Consider the following 16584-nt stretch of genomic DNA (forward strand, 5'->3'; position numbering starts at 1 on the left):
TTTTGGCGAGATGCTTTCTACTTTGTCCTCCAATTCACTAATCCGATCTTCTGTTTCATCCACCCTATTTTTAATGCTTTCCACTGTGTTTTTTAATTCAGAAATTGTATTCTTCATTTCCTCTTGGCCCTTGCTAATAATTTCCATTTCCTTTTTCATGTTGATATAGTTCGAGGTGAGATCATGATAGCTCCCCTGTAGTTTCTGGTAGCTCATTGTGAGCTCTTTGAACTTCCTGATAACCAGTGCTTTGAATTCTCTATCTGATAGTTGATTAGCCTCTATTTCATCTAACATTCTTTTTGAGGGTTCCTGCTTTCCTTTCATTTGGGGATTGTTTCTTTGTCTTCCCATTGTTTGTGAGACTCTTCTTGTTAGCCTCAGCTTCTTAGATTAATCTGTTTTGACACTCTGGGTTTATGGTGTGAACTTTTGTGGTGGAATGCCTGTGAATTTCAGTGGTGCAGTGTCTTTTGGTTATCCTGTTGTTCTGTTTCCACCTACTTAAATATGCAGCAACTTTTGGCTTCTCTTCTACAGCAATGTGCAATTTGTCTCTCTGACTCTACTACTGGGAGGCCTCTTCTATGGGTCCAGCTCTGGTCTTTTCATATTTTCGAGTTGATTGTGACTCTTGTGGGAAAAAGAAAGAAATGACATGGAAAGAAATAAAAGGAAGAAAGAAAAAAATGGTAGGGGAATGGATGAAAGAGCAATAAGGTTAGAAAGAAAAGAGGAAGAAATAAAACCAAAAATCTGGGAAAAGAGGACAAAAGTATGGAAAGATGAAACAGTAATAAAATTTAAAAGAAATAACAGATTAAAAAAGCAAAAAGATAAAGAAAAGGAATGGAGAAAGAAGAAAAGTAAAAAAAAAAAGAAGAAATATGAAATAAAGTAAAATAAAAAAAACAAGAAACAAAAAACACACAAACAAAAAGAATCCCCCAAAAATAACATCAAAAAAGGAAATGTCACTTGTTGGCTTCAAACTAGCTGAACCGGTTTTTCTGGTTGCAGTTGGCTCAGGGTCGATTGTTGTGATTTTTTCAACCTGTCCCTCTCAGGATCCAGACACTTGACGCCTCTCCCCAGCTCCCTACAATGGGGAACTAGGACTTCCTCACTGCGCTCCCCTCCCCGGGGTTACCTCCCTGGGCTGGTTTGCTGTGTTTGCGGGCACCTGCACCGGCCTAGTTGCCTGGTTCCCTCAGGATTGAGCACAGACCTTCCCCCGTTCTGTTGGAAAGCTCTAGGCCCTCTGCCCAATTTTGGGTTTGCTGCCAAGCTGGGTGTGAAGCAGACCAGGCTATTGTGTCTATTGGATTCAGAGCCCCACACTGTACCTCTCAGTTCTCCTGGGCTGGCAACCACATAGTCCTTGGCTGGGGCCCTTTGTCCTCAGCACCCTCTCTGCAAACTCTATCAAACAAGTCTCTCCTGGCTCCCCACCTTGCTTGGCCAGAGAGGGAGGGGGTTGAGGGTCTCAGCTCTTTCCCCAGGACCCCTCAGCGCCCGGGGCTTCCAGATAGTCTGAGGGGGTAGACTGGAAGCTGGGAGCCGATCTGAGGACTGGGCGCCGACCTAGAACTCTGTGCGCACGTCATGGCATGCTGCATGGTGTATATCCCTTCTGTTCCTGTCTTTGTCTGGGTCCCCTAGCCAACCTCTGCCAAAAAAAACCCCTAGGGATGTAGCAGCACCACACTGGGCGCTGGACCCAGAACTGTGTGCAGTCTGAAATCTCCTCTGCTCTCCTCTCGTTTGGCCTCTTGGCAGGTCCCAGCCCAAAAACCCTAGGGAGGGAGCTTTCTGGGCGCTGAACGTTGGCCTAGGCACCATCAGTCACTCACCCAGATACACTGCGTCTCCCGGGGACTGGTCCCCCAAATTGTGTGCAGGCTGAAATTCCTTCCATACCTCTTTGCCTGGGCCACTTGGCCAGCCTGTCCGAAAAATCCTAGGGAGGGAGGTCTGGGCGCTGAACCCTGTCCCAGGCGCCGTTGGGCTCTCACCACTGGGCGCTGGTTCCCTTACTGTGCACCCGCGGAGATCACCACTGTTTCTCTTTGCTCTGTCCCATAGACTACTGCTGCTGTCTCCCTGCTGTCTGGTTCCTCCATGACCGATGAGGTTTCTGGTCCCTTATTTTCATATATGCTTGGCAACTGCTGGCTTGCTTGTTTCTCCTCCTCCGATCAGACAGGTTTCTCTTCTTTCTGTACTAGGAACTGGTATCTGCTCCGTCCTACTCCACTGCCATCTTGAAAGCCCCCTCTTTTCTTTCTTTCTTTCTTTCTTTCTTTCTTTCTTTCTTTCTTTCTTTCTTTCTTTCTTTCTTTCTTTCTTTCTTTCTTCCTTTCTTTTTTTCCTTCCTTCCTTTCTTCTCTTTCCTTTCATCTCCTTTTCTTTTCCTTCCTCCCTCCCTTCTTTCTCTTTCTTCCTTTCTTCTTTCTGTTATTGTTGTTCAAATACAGTTGTCTGCATTTTCCCTCCATCACCCTCTATATCCAAGTCATCCCCACCTCCTTCCCCTTATTCCATGCACCCCTTGGTATTGTCCATGTGTCCTTTATAGTTGTTCCTGAGATCCCTTCCACACTTTCCTTCCATTATCTCCTCACATCTCCCCTCTGGATACTGCCAGACTGTTCTTAATTTCAATGTGTCTTTCAATGAGTTTTTTGATTCCTGCTTCGATTTCATCTGCTGATATTAGTCTATTCAGACTTTCTGCTTCTTCTTCAATGAGTTTTGGAGTATTATATTTTTCTAGAAATTTGTCCATTTCATCTAGGTTTTCAAATTTCTTGGCAAACAGTTCTTCGTAGTAATTCTTACAATCTTTTGTATTTCTGTGGTGTCAGTTGTAATCTCTCTTCTTTCATTTCTGATTGTGTTTATTTGGGTTTTCTCTCTTTTTCTTGATGAGCCTCCTTAAATGCTTGTTGATTTTGTTTATCTTTTCAAAGAACCAGCTCCTGGATTCATTGATTTTTAGAATTGTGCTTTTAATCTCTATGTCATTTAATTCTGCTCTGATCTTAGATATTTCCGTCATTCTACTTGCTCTGGGCTGTCTTTGTTGTTGTTCCTGAGTTCTTGTAGGCACAAGGTTAGGTTGTTTTTTTGAAGTGTTTCTATCATTTTTAGATAGGCCTGTATCGCTATGAACTTCCCTCTCAGGACTGCATTAGGTGTGTCCCATATGTTTTGGGTTGTTTTGAGTTCATTTCCATTTATTTTCAGAAAAATTTTATTTTTTTTCTAATCTCATTCTTGACCCATTCATTGTTTAATATCATGCTATTCAATCTCCATGAGTTTGATTGTTTGGTTTTTTTTTCCCTTGGGGTTGGTTTCTAGTTTCAATCCCTTGTGGTGGGAGAAAATGTTTGGTATGATTTCAATTTTCTTGAATTTGTTGAGGATTGTTTTCTGTTCTGTCATGTGGTCTATCTTTGAAAATGTTTCATGTACATTTGAAAAGAATGTGTATTTAGCTTCTTTGGGATGAAGGGCTCTATATATCAGTTAAGTTCATTTCATCTAGGGCAATCTTCATTGTCACAATCTTTGTTTAGAAGATATGTCCATTTTTTTGACAGTGGGGTGTTAAAATTCCCTACTATAATTGTGTTCCTGTCAATATCTTCTTGAACTCTCCTAAGATTTTTCTTTATATATTTGGGTGTTCCTATGTTGTGTGCATATATATTTACAATGTTTATGTCTTCTCAGTGGATTCTTCCCTTGAGTATTATGAAGTGACCTTCTGGGTCTCTCTTTATGACCCTTTTTTTTTTAAGTCTATTTTGTCTGATATGAGTATTGCTACCTTGGCTTCTTTTTTTGTGTGTTTGCTTGCTTGGAAAATTTGCTTTTAGCCCTTCAGTTTTGGTCTGTGTAGGTTTTTTGTCCTGAGCTGGGTCTCTTGTAGGCAGCATGTGTGGGTCATGCTTCCTTTTCCATTTAGCTATTGTATGTCTTTTGATTGGGGCATTTAATCTATTTAGATTTAAGGTTATTATTGATAGGTACTTATTCATTGCCGTTTTCATACCTGTGTTTATCTCTGTCTCTATCTTTTCCTTTCTGTCCTTAAAGCACTCACTTTAGCATGTCTTGTAGAGCTGGTTTGGTGGAGGTGTATTATTTTAGACTTTTTTGTCTGGAAAGCTCTTTATTTGGCCTTTTATCTTGATTGAGAGCCTTGCTGGGTGAAGTAGCCTTGATTGTAGGCCTCTGGTTTTCATTACTTGGACTATTGCTTGCCATTCTTTTCTGGCTTGGAGTATTTCCTTTGAGAATCAGTTGCTAACTTTATCGGTTTCCTTGTATGTTATTTTCTTTTTCTTCCTTGCTGCCTTTAAGATTCTCTGTTTTGGAATTTTGATGTTTTTATTATGGTGTGTCTTGAAGTGAGCCTCTTTGGGTTACTCTTGATTGGGACTCTCCATGATTCCTGGATTTGTGTGACTTTTTCTCTCATCAAATTAGGGAAGTTTTCCATTATTACTTTTTTAAATAAGTTTTATCCCTTTCTGTTCTTCAAAAATATAGAATGCTTCACAAATTTGTGTGTCATTCTTGCACAGGGGCCATGCTAATCTTCTCCATATTGTTCCAATTTTAGTATATATACTGCCAAAGCAAGCACTGTAAATGTACCATAGTTTTTTAATTTATTCATTTACTGATGGGCTCTTAGGTTGCTTCCAGCACTTGGCTATTGGAAATTGTGCTGCTATGAACATTTGAGTGCCTAGGTTCTTTTGGATTGGTGATTCAGTTGTCTATAGTCAATTAATATTTGACAAAGAGAGTAGAATCATAAAATGGATTAAAAATAGCCTCTTGAACAGATGGTGTTAGGAGATCTCACCAGCTACTTGCAAAAAAATGAAACTCAATAACCAACTTACAACATACAAAAATAAATAAATTCAAGGTGGATAAAAGACTTAAATATAAATTTTGGCACCATAAAAGTCCTAGTGAAGAACACAAGCAAAAAAATCTGAGATATACCAAACACCAACATTTTTACTGACATGTCCCCTAGAGCAAGGGACATAAAGGAAAGAGTAAACAAAGGGCACTTCAACAAAATTAAAAGCTTCTGCACAGCTAAAGAAAACAGCATTAAAATGCAAAGAGAACCAACTGTATGGGAAAACACATTTTCCAATGATACTTCGGACAAGGGTTTGATCTCCAAAATATATAAAAAAAATCACATGACTCCACTCCTGGAAGACAAACATCCCAATTAAAAAATGGGCAAAAGCCCTAAACAGACACTTCTCCCAGGAGGACATACAGAGGGCTAGAGAGATATGAAAACATGCTCAGCATCACTAGCCACCAGAGAGATGCAAATTAAAACCACACAATGATACCACCTCACACAGGTCAGAATGGCCATTATAAACAAATCAACAAAAGTTTCAGAGAGGATGTGGAGAAAAGGGAATCCTAGCTCACTATTGGTGGGGATATAGACTGGTGCAGCCATTCTGGAAAACAGTATGGGATTTTCTTAGGAAACTAAAAATGGAACTGCCTTTTGACCCAGCAATTCCATTGCTTGGATTATATCCAAATGAGCTTGTTTTAGGAGACCCTTTCACATTCACCTTTTATGACCCCTACCAGGTTAGAGAATATAATGTCTAGTGGGAACACTCTCTCTGACACTCTGGATAATCAGGTGTTAATTCCAGCTTGGCCATTAACCAGATGTGGCCTTGGTCAAAGCATTTAATATCTCAGGGTCTCAGCAGTTTCTAAAATATTTCTATTATGGTCCTGAATTGTATCCAGGGATAACTGATTACAGATAATCTATAGGAAGTTGAGAGGTTTTCTGGGGAACAGGGAGCCCCAAAGGTACCTGGAGTGGTCTACACAAGATAATTTGGTGGGCAGAGATCTATATAGCCTGCCTTCCCTGGCCTGTCCCTGTACCACTTCTCCCAGTGAAACCTGTACCCTCTAGTACTGGACCTCTGGACAGTGCCTGATGGGGGACCATGTGTTCTACAATTGTTTGTTTTGTTTGTGGAACATGCTCCTTCTCCTTTTCTTTGTTTGAAATTTAGGAATTTAATGACTTAGTATGTACTAAGGGATATCAGCATTCTAGAAGGCTCTCCTGTGTGACAGAAAGCAAGGGGGGGGTCCATATTTTGATGGAGACTTTTTTAGGTTAGCAAGAGGTTTCATGAAGAGGATCTGAGAGCTAGATGGGACTTGAAGACATATGACTGAGTTGTGAATTGTCATTGCTGACTCACTTTTCCCACCTTGTCAGTGTCATTGCTTTTTACAGAGGTTGTTAGAGTACAGGGAAAGAGGGCAGGGGAGGAAAATGTTGCTCTGGGCAAAAGGAATAGGTACCATATGGCTGGTATGATATGAGGCACACACACACACATAGTGTATGTTATTGCTTTTATTTGGGACCTACACTGCACCTAGTGGATCATCTGGGTGCTGTGCACAGACACCCTCTTCAAGGCCAATATCCCATTTCCCCCCAGTTGCATGAAGGGTGGATTCTGATGGCTTATAGTGGCATTCCTCACAGGGCACTGACTTCAGCTATGGCGAACTGCTTTGTCCAAGGTTCTCCTCCAAGGGAAGGTTAGACAAATGACTAACTACTGTAGAAGAGAAGCTTTTCAAGAGGATTTTGAAAGTTCTCTGTGGGACTGACTGAGGCCTCAATAGCAACTTAAGATTCCCCACTGCATTCCAAAACACAATGTAAGTTTATTTATACGATCCAGATAAGTTTTCCCACTCTGACTGATATGGCTCAGTTGGTTGGAGAGTCATCCCATAAACCAAAGGGTTTCAGGCTTGATTCCCAGTCAGAGCACATCCTGAGTTTCTGGTTTGGTTCCCAATCGAGTGTGTACAAGAGGCAACCAATCAGTGTTTCTCACATCAATGTTTCTCTCTCCCTTTATCCCCCTTCCCCTCTCTCTAAAATCAATAAAAATGTCATAAGGATGGTGGAGTTGTGAGGAAGATAAACTTCCCCTATAATGTTAGTATAAAATTGCTTTTAAAATATGTATGATGAAAGTTACTTTCCACAATAATAATAGTATTCTATTTGCACTACTGTCTTATATAGCAGTGAATATGGATATAAATTTTCACCAACCACTACATTTGATTGAAACATAATTCACTCTAAAACCCAGATAATAGTGAATGTACAGTGATGGGAAGACAGCTGAATAAATTGCAAGTATCTTCATGTGGATTGCATCTCAATGTTAAAAACAATGTGAGTTAACTAAGAAATTTTAAGAATGTTCAATGGTATTGCCAATGAAAATATGGAGATGCAGCCACTGTGTAGAATCTAAGCACAACAAAGTATATACTTGTACATACGTTATTCTTAATAGTTATATTCTTAACTGTATAACCAACAGAAATATGCCTATGTGGTCATCAAAAAAACCACTAGAATATTTATGTGCATGGCACCACTATTCATAAAAACCAAATATTAGAAACTACTCAAATGATTTTGCACAGGAAAATGGTTAAATAAATCACAGTATATTCATGCAGTAGAACACTAGAGAATAAACAATGTGTAACTGCAACAGAAATAAATCTCAGAGTACAGGAAGCCAGTATTTGTACTATTGAATCTGTTGTAGAAAATTACAAAGCAGACCATACTAATCTACACCAGTGATTTTTAACCTTTTTCATCTCACATCACACATAAACTAATTACTAAAATTCTGCAACACACCAAAAAATATCTTATTTTTTTGGCCCTGGCTGGTGTAGCTCAGTGGATTGAGCGCAGGCCTGCAAACCAGAGTATCACGGTTCAATTCTCAGTCAGGGCACATGCCTGGGTTGCAGGCCAGTTCCCAGCAGGGGACACATGAGAGGCAATCATACATTGATATTTCTCTTCCTATCTTCTTCCCTTCCCCTCTAAAGATAAATAAATAAAAACTTTAAAAATATATCTTATTTTTTGTCACTTTGATAAAAATGTAGGTGTGATTTTGATTCCTTCATGCTGGATGGTTATTGTTGTGTTGGCTGTTCTAATTATTTTATCTGACAGTCTAAGGGAAGAGAGGTCAGTGCCCTTAACTAAAAAGTCAGGTATTTCATGTTTTAAAAATTGCTGTAGGCACACTGGTTGAAAATTGCCGGTCTAGGCTATTGTAAATAGGAAAGTGTCAGTGACAGGGGTGGGGCAGTGGAAAGCTGCAGGTGGTGATACTGTTCTTTTCTTGGTCCAAATGATGGTTACATGAGTCTGTGCTCATTGTCAAATTTCACCAGCTGTACATTTATGAATTTATAAAGTATGCACTTACTCTATGAATATTATACTTAGTATGTGTGTATGTTTACATAAACAAATGTTTAAAAGAACAATGAACACAGAGAAAGCTGGTATACAAATATATGGCCATTTACAATGTTCAAATTTAAGAAATGGAAATGGTGACAACTTTCAGTCCTTCTGATTTTGACTATAATTTTGATTTAATAATAAAAATTATTATTATTACTCCCTAACAACTGGCACCCTGAGCACCTGTGGCACCCAGAAGAGAGTAGGAGTGCAATGGGGCAGCATGAGTAGGAAAGTATGGAGGGGGTGCTTAGAGAATGTGGGTGGTGGGCCTGAGCTCCAGCCACCAACCTGAGTAGGAGGAGGTAGCAGTGAGAGGGCACCAGGATTCAGGGCTGAGTGGAAGACATCAATTTGCCTTTCCCCAGAGCCTTCCATTTTACTTGGATTACTCTTAAGTTTACTGTATCCTCACTGAAGGAGTTGCAGCCCCCAAGTACCCCTGTTACAGAAGAGAAAACTTGAGTGTGTGAAGAGACCAAGGCAGGCTTATCTCTGGATTGGGGCAGAGACCAGCATGTGAGAGAGTGCAAGAGCATGAAACTGCTTAAGGCCTAATTGCAAGGAGCAAGGCCTATTGGGAAGACTTCTCATGAGCTGAGTGACTTCAAGGCTTTAAGATTTCTCTAGTCTCATGTGGAGAATGGAGAGATGGTAGTAGCTCAGGTGTCCTGCACAGGCATGACACAACAGATGTTGTTCCATTGATATTTATGTTGTTGTGATTGTGATCCCTATAAAATAAGATCCACAGGAAGCGTGACCTTGATTATAGGAACCTGCAGGCATCTCTGTAGGAAGTCCTCTCTCTCCCTGAGTACAGTGATACAAGCCAAAGACAGGTATGGTTGGCTCCGTGAAATCCATTCAAGTGAACAAATGTTTGAGTCAGGTATTACCCAGATATAGTTGGTACATTTGTTTCATAACTCATATCCTTTCTGTCATTCAGACCTAACTAACAACAGATTTTTCATGGCTTAAAATTGGAGAGCTGCTTAAAAAGAGCAGTGGAGGCAGAGCAGGGAACAGGTTAATAAAAATACACCTGTAATTAGATAGATGTAAGGAAAGAAATGTGTGTTGAGGCTTGTGTGTGAGACCAACTGCCTCTGAGAGGTTTTCCATCCTCAAGGTATTTTATGTCTAAATTATCTTCTTATACAAAATATTAAACTGAATCTTCCTATCTTTCAAGCACAGCTCTGAGTGCCATGTGAATGCATAGCAAATGTTAGGCAGTAATAAATAATAGAAATAAACTTTGTGATAATGCAGAGAACTGTTATCCAGCTAGATATTGATACTGGAAAAAAGATGAGTCATAAAGTTCCCAAGGTGCTACAAATTTCTGAAGAGGTAGTTGTTAAGGCAGCAAGTGTCTTCAGGAGCCCATCTCAAATCTTGGAGTACGGTGTCCAGCATTGGCATATTCAGTTGTGCCTGGACCCAGATCCTCAAGAGCAAAAAGAATATGTCTCTGGTTTTCATGGAATGTGGAAACATCAACTTTACCTGTTCTTACTTCTATAATAAATGTGCAAGAAAAACAAAGCATCAGGGATATATTTCAGGGAAAATCATGATTTTTCCAAAACCTCAAACAATAGTGAGTGCTTCCCAAACTCACACATAAATTTAAAATTTAGCAAAATGTATAGGAAACTTAATCCAGAGCTAAAAGAAACATTAGCCCAAGGTTTCTGGACCATCTGAGAGGAACCAGAGCCCCAATCCTTTAAAACATCTTTAGGTTGGCTCAAAAAGGGGAGATGATCACATACCAGAGGATGGAGTTCAGTTTAGAGGTCCTTGCCTCAGTGTCACCAATGTCTGGGGTCAGTGCATTTCCCAATGAGAGATTACAAATATAAAGGAGGCCTATGTACCCTCAAGATACAAATAAGCTTGTGTCAGGCCCTGTGGAAGTTCAGAAGCCTCCCAAAGTTATCATGCATCACCAGTTTTCTTCATCTAGCTGTTTTCCTCTCTCCACCTGACATTGAACCAAGCTGGGGTGAAAGGTAAAATAAACTCACACATAAATTCACATGAAGAAGGCACATGTGGAGACAATTTTCCAGGGGCCTGGGGAATGCCCCACATGTAATGTACAGCCTGGCAGACACCTTGCACTTCAGTTTTAGACAATTAGCATTTTGTTGTACACACCAGCATTGGGGTTCTTGTCCATAACAATTCCTCCCTGTGGGATCTTCTGCCATGTTTTTTTCTGGACCTATAGCCACCTGTGTTTAGTAACCACAGGTGGCTAGTGACCACCATGCTAGACCACAAAGACATAAAACATCTCCATCAATCACTCTCCTCCACAGCATTCATCAGGACAGTTACTCTACAACTTGTTTTCTTGGTTCTTCTCCCTGATCCTGCTTCTTGTATTCCCTGAGAAGCAGCAAATACCTCTCCTTCTGTCATGCATAATATTGTATCATGCCCACACAGAGATCACCAAATCCTTCCAGGTGCTCAGCAGAGTGAAACAAGCCTCACCATCCATAATACAGAGCCATGGCCATAAGTATTTTCTGTCTAGATATACCTGATTATGTAATCTTTATCAGCTTGTAGATTCTGCATAAGACCTATTGATTATCAGCCAATAGAATGCTTCTAAGGGGCTCCTGTATGGAATGGAAATGTTTCTGACTAAAGCACATTGTGTTTAGAATGGTGGGAGAAAAGACCAACAGCCACTGCTTAATCCTCTGTGGTTCATTCATTGAATGAACCTACACTGAGCCTGTTTAGGTACATGAAACATGCAGGCCCTGTTGGGTGATGCACCCAATATGGAAGGAGACAGATAAGTGCAAGTTCATGGAGTGGTGTGCACTTGGATGAAGACCTCAAGAACCCCCCATGGCTGTTCCCTCACCAGAGGAAAGATCAAGCTCACATGAAGATACTATAGATGAGTTAGGGGTTCAAGTGATGATGAGTGATAAAAATACCACCGCAGATATAAAGACCTTCACAAAGCAGTCTGGAGAGGGAAGCCTAGGGCATGCCTCACTTGCTGAATCTCATTTACATCTGTGTTTATAGGGAAATTAGCATCTTATTTCCTTTTATATTATAATTTCATAAAATAAGTTTCTTTATTCTTTATTGATACTTCTTACCTGTTCATTTAACTCTTTACAGAATCATTTCTAAAGGTATCTTGGGGTACAAGAGTAGATTTTTTAAAACTGTGCTTTCTTCCAATTACTGACCATCCCCAGAGGTAGACACTAAGCTGACTTCTCTGCCAGCAAATAGCATAGCTTATTTTGGCCTGTTCTGTACATCATAGAAATAGAATTATGTGTTATACATCTTCTGGTAAACATTATGTTCCTGAGATTTATTTCATTACCAATTTGGGGTAGCATTATTATTTTTCCTTTTTATTGTTGGACATTTGACTGGTTTTTCACTTGAGGGCTATTATGATTAATATTGCTATGGACATATTGTGCATGCTTTTTAGTTAACATAAGAATAACTTCTGTTGAATATTTACCAGGAAGGGAATTGTTATATAATGTATCTATAAGTTCGACTATAAGAATTTTCTCCAAGTGGTGAGATAAATTTACACTTTCACAAGGAGTGTATGACAATTTTAGTTTTTCCACATTGCCAACATTCTGTACTAGATTTCTTTTCCAGTTGAGCCATTCTGGGAGTTGGTATATATATATAGCACTGTTCTTGTAATATAGTTGGCAGTGGCTTGCCTGCACATTGGGAAGGAGGGTTGTTTTCCTCTCCTCACCTCTGTTCCCAGCTGCACAACCATGGTGTCTCCAATTTGGGAGTGAAGCTTGGTGAGCAGAGAAAGTCTTATCCAACTTGGATTGTCATATGAGGTCTCATGACCTTTCGGCATGCAAAGCATATACAACTTTATTTCTCATCTGGAAGTTTTGGTGGGTGATTTGCAGACTGCCCCCCATACACATTCTGAATCATTAACTCTAGTTTGCTTGAGACAAAGCATGTGTTTTCCATCAGTATTTTCTTTTTAAAGTATATTTTATTGATTATGCTATTATAGTTTTCCAAATTCTACTCCTTTATGCCCCCTCAATCCTGTACCCCCCACCATCGAACTTCCCCACCCTTAGTTCATGTGCATGGGTTGTACATATAAGTTTTTTGAGTTCTCTGTTTCCTATACCATTTTTGACCTCTCCCTATCTATTTTATGCCTATTAATTATGCTTCTTCTTCCCTGTACCTTTTCCCCTTCCCCACAGAAATCTCTCCATGTGATGTCCATTTCTCTGATTCTGTTCCTGTTCTAGTTGTTTGCTTAGTTTTTGTTTTCATTGTTTGTCTTTTCTTTTAGGTTCATTTGTTGATAGTTGTGAGTTTGTTGTCATTTTACTGTTCATATTTTTTTATCTCCCTTTCCTTAGATAAGTCCCTTTAACATTCCATATAATAATGGCTGGATGAGGATGAACTCCATTAACTTGACCTTATATGGGAAGCACTTTATCTGCCCTTCCATTCTAAATGATAGCTTTCCTGGATAGAGTAATCTTGGGTGTAGGCACTTACCTTTCATGAGTTCAAATACTTCTTTCCAGCCCTTTCTTACCTGCAAGGTTTCTTTTGAGAATACAGCTGATAGGCTTATGGGCACTCCTTTGTAAGTAACTCTTTTCCTTCCTCTTGCTGCTTTTAGGATTCTCTCTTTGTCTTTAATCTTGGATAACTTAATGATGATGAGCCTTGGTGTGTTCCTCTTTGGGTCAAACTTCTTTGGGACTCTCTGGGCTTCCTGGAAGTCTATTTCCTTCACCAGATTGAAGAAGTTTTCCTTCATTGTTTGTTCAAATAAGTTTTCAGTTTCTTGCTGTTCTTCTTCTCCTTCTGGCACCCCGATAATTTGGATATTGGAACATTTCATGTTGTCTCAGACATTCCTCAGCCATTCTTCATTTTTTTGGATTCTTGTTTCTTCATTCTGTTCCAGTTGGATGTTTATTTCTTCATTTTGTTCCAAATTGTTGTTTTGAGTCCTGGTTTCCTTCCTGTCACTGTTGGTTCCCTGAATATTTTGCTTTATTTTATTTTGGGTATCTTCCATTTGTTTTGGCTTTTTTTTTTTCATTTTTCAACCCAACTCAATCAGTTCTGTGAGCATTTTGATTACCAGGGCTTTAAATTCTTCAGTAGATAGTTTGGCTACCTCCTCATTGCTTAGCTCTCTTCCTGAAGCTTTGCTCTGTTCTTTCGTTTAGGCCATATTTCTTTGTCTCAGCACACCTGTTAAGTTGTAAGGAGGCAGAGCCTTAGGTTTTTGTCAAAGCAGGGCAACCCCCCTTGCTTCGCTGTGGCACTGTCTGTGGAGGAGGGGCCAGAAAGGGAACAATGCAGCTCTCCTGCTTGTCTTTACCCTACTTTCCAATAAATACTCATGTGAGATCAGGAGTTTCTCCCACTGCAGCAACTGCTGCAGTCCAAAGTCAGTTCTGAGTCTGTTTCCCTTTCAGCCAGCCCCATCCACACAGTCTGCTGTCTCATGGCAGTTTCTTACCACTCTGGTTATTCTGTTTGACTGTTTCTTTAATTCCTTAGTTGTCAGAGCTCCAAGCAGTTTGATTTTCTGGCACTTCTAGTTGTTTATTGATTTTAGATTGGTTTTTATCCTCCTTTTGGTTGTGTGAGAAAGTGAAGGGTTCCTACCCACACCTCCATCTTGGCTGGAACCTCCATCAGTATTTTCTGAAGAGGTCCACTTGTGTCTGTCCCTCAGTTGGGCTCCATTGGACAGGATCAAATACAGTGTCTATGGTAGCCTATATCCGGATCCCAGGAAACATTCGTGTCTCCTTTCCCTGACTCATGGGGAAGGTCTGGCCTGTCCCTACAGTAAAGTACCTCTCTTGGTTTGAGCCCTGAATTTGCTAGTATGCTTACCTCTTCCTTTTAAATTGTCCAAGCAGCAATTGGTCACCTGCCCTCTGTGTGGGGGCTTCAGCATGCCAACAAATGTCAAGATAATTTTTTTAGGGAAGCCTAGGACCTCAGGTGAGGAGAAGAGGAGACATGACTGGGAGTTAATGACAACAGCCTGCCTAATCCTATAGGTAAGACCTGGACATGCCAAGAAGCATCAGAAGAAAGTAGGGCCTGAAATCAGGTCCACAAGAAGGACCCATCTTACAATAAAACCATCCCAAAATGTTACAGAACCAGACTGCAGGTTCTGTAACCACCAGATGTGTCTGTGGGTAAAGAATTAAAAAGTCCCACCTGAAGAATATAAATTTGACTTCATTGCTCTACAAACTGATCATTTCTCATCATGCAAACCTGAACAAAATGAACTTTAAGTGCGTACAAAGAGTATTCTGCCTTCTGATAGCATGCTCCTCTGGAAAGGTGGTTTGTTCTGGTGGCTGTCCCAGCCTCAGGAGGCATGACCGATGGTACTCATGGAGTCTGACTTTATACTTTTATCCAACACAACATGTTTCTGGTGGTGGATATTTTAGACAAAGCGTTTGTCCTTATTGTATGCTCTGTTTGTATAATTTCCATTTCCTTGAATTAAAATAGCACATTACTAGGGGAGAGAAACTCAGTTGTTTTCATAGCACTAATGGTTTACTTTTGATCTTCAGTTTAAAAATTGGGTTTTCTATGTAATTTTGCAACCAGGTGAGTGAAGGTAGTTGTATAATTAAAAAAAAACAGTACACATTCAGTGTTTCAATGTGAAATGTCTCAGTGAGCTATGTCTAAGCTCAGCACCTCCTGAGTGTGGGTTTAAAGGGTGGTTCTTTTGTCCAGGCTGTGTTTCAGCCCCACTGACTGTGAGATCTCTAGAGCCAAGTATTTCTTGTGTTCTGATCCATGATTCTTGTATTCTGATCCTGAGCCCTGTGTTAAGGCTCTCTCTACTTCCCCTGTGACTCTTACTCAAAGAAGATTTCATAATATGGAAGTCATGGCTCTCTGGATCCCAGTGAGTCCCTACTAGCACACAGAAATTGAAACCGGGTGTTGCTCAAAACCTAGCCAGCCACCTGCACTTTCTGTTTTCTGAACAAAAGTCCCCACAAAGAAAGTAACACACACTTCACTGGTGGCCTGTAGGCAAAATAACAGGAAAAGTATATTCAACCACAAAGGAGGTTACCACCCAAAGAGGGAACAGGTGCTCTCCTACTATATTTAGAGCATGAATGGGATTGCAGACAGGGTTAGAGTCTGGATGATGCCCATAGTCACCCTTCCTCCATCCAGTGCACGGGCAATTGTGGTTCTACCTTCATGATAACAGAGATTGTACTGAGAGAAAACTATTTGCTGGCTACCACCTTTGTGCCTTTGAAATGCGAGCTCCTGAGGGAGGTCCAGCACTTAGCATATTTTGCTGTGTATAATGCACTCCTGTGTATAGTACATACCCATGTTTTTTTCCCAAACTTTTAAGGAAAAAATTATTCATTTTAATTTTAATTTAATTATATATTTATTTTTATTTAGATACTTGTTTTGTGTTATAAAGAAATTTTAGCATTTATTTTTAACATATTATGGTACGATAAGTTTTATGTAACAAATAATTACAAAACACAAGGACAGATGCAAGGTATTACAGGTACACCCATGTATAATGCACATCCTAATTTTTCTTTCAAAAATTTAGGCAGAAAGTACACATTATAAACGGCAAAATATGGTAGATGATCCCAAATTTGTCACTTTCCTCCTGGTTGGCACTGATTTGATTCTGCTCTTGAAGGAGAAGCTGTCTATATGACATAATGTGTGCATCCCATAGCTTCATAGGAGTGTATACCTTGGCAATCAGGAGGAGGCCCTATGGGTGCCAGCCTGAGCCAAAAACCATAAAGGTACTCCCAGAAGCAGATCCTCAGATTCTGTGAGAACAGGCAAAACGTCTAAGAGGGGACTGTGGGTAGACTAGTGGTGACCAGAGCTATGAGGAAGAAGAGAAAGGTTTGGGCAAAGAGGCACTGTGAACAGGTGAGACCTTCCCCACCCACCATCGAGGTGACTGTGCTGAGCAAGTACTGGTCATGGAGCAGTTGCTATTGCTCCTGCCTCAGCCTGTGACCTGTAAGGATGTTGAAGTGACTACAGCCCAGGTCTCTGTGAGACCAAGTAAGCCCCCACCA

General features: G+C 40.3%; 1 protein-coding gene and 1 non-coding gene across 4 annotated transcripts in view; one reads left to right on the plus strand and one right to left on the minus strand.

The window, feature by feature from the left end:
* SYNDIG1 (synapse differentiation inducing 1) overlaps positions 1-16584 on the plus strand; it is a 285643-nt gene that overhangs the window by 247201 nt on the left and 21858 nt on the right. The window lies entirely within an intron of this gene.
* Positions 4554-4660, minus strand: LOC119034671 (U6 spliceosomal RNA). Its single transcript, XR_005079606.2, has one exon. It is a non-coding gene; the product is annotated as a U6 spliceosomal RNA (small nuclear RNA).

This window comes from Artibeus jamaicensis, unplaced genomic scaffold (genome assembly GCF_021234435.1).
Source record: "Artibeus jamaicensis isolate MK-2021 breed Jamaican fruit bat unplaced genomic scaffold, CSHL_Jam_final contig_135, whole genome shotgun sequence".
Taxonomy (NCBI): Eukaryota; Metazoa; Chordata; class Mammalia; order Chiroptera; family Phyllostomidae; genus Artibeus; species Artibeus jamaicensis.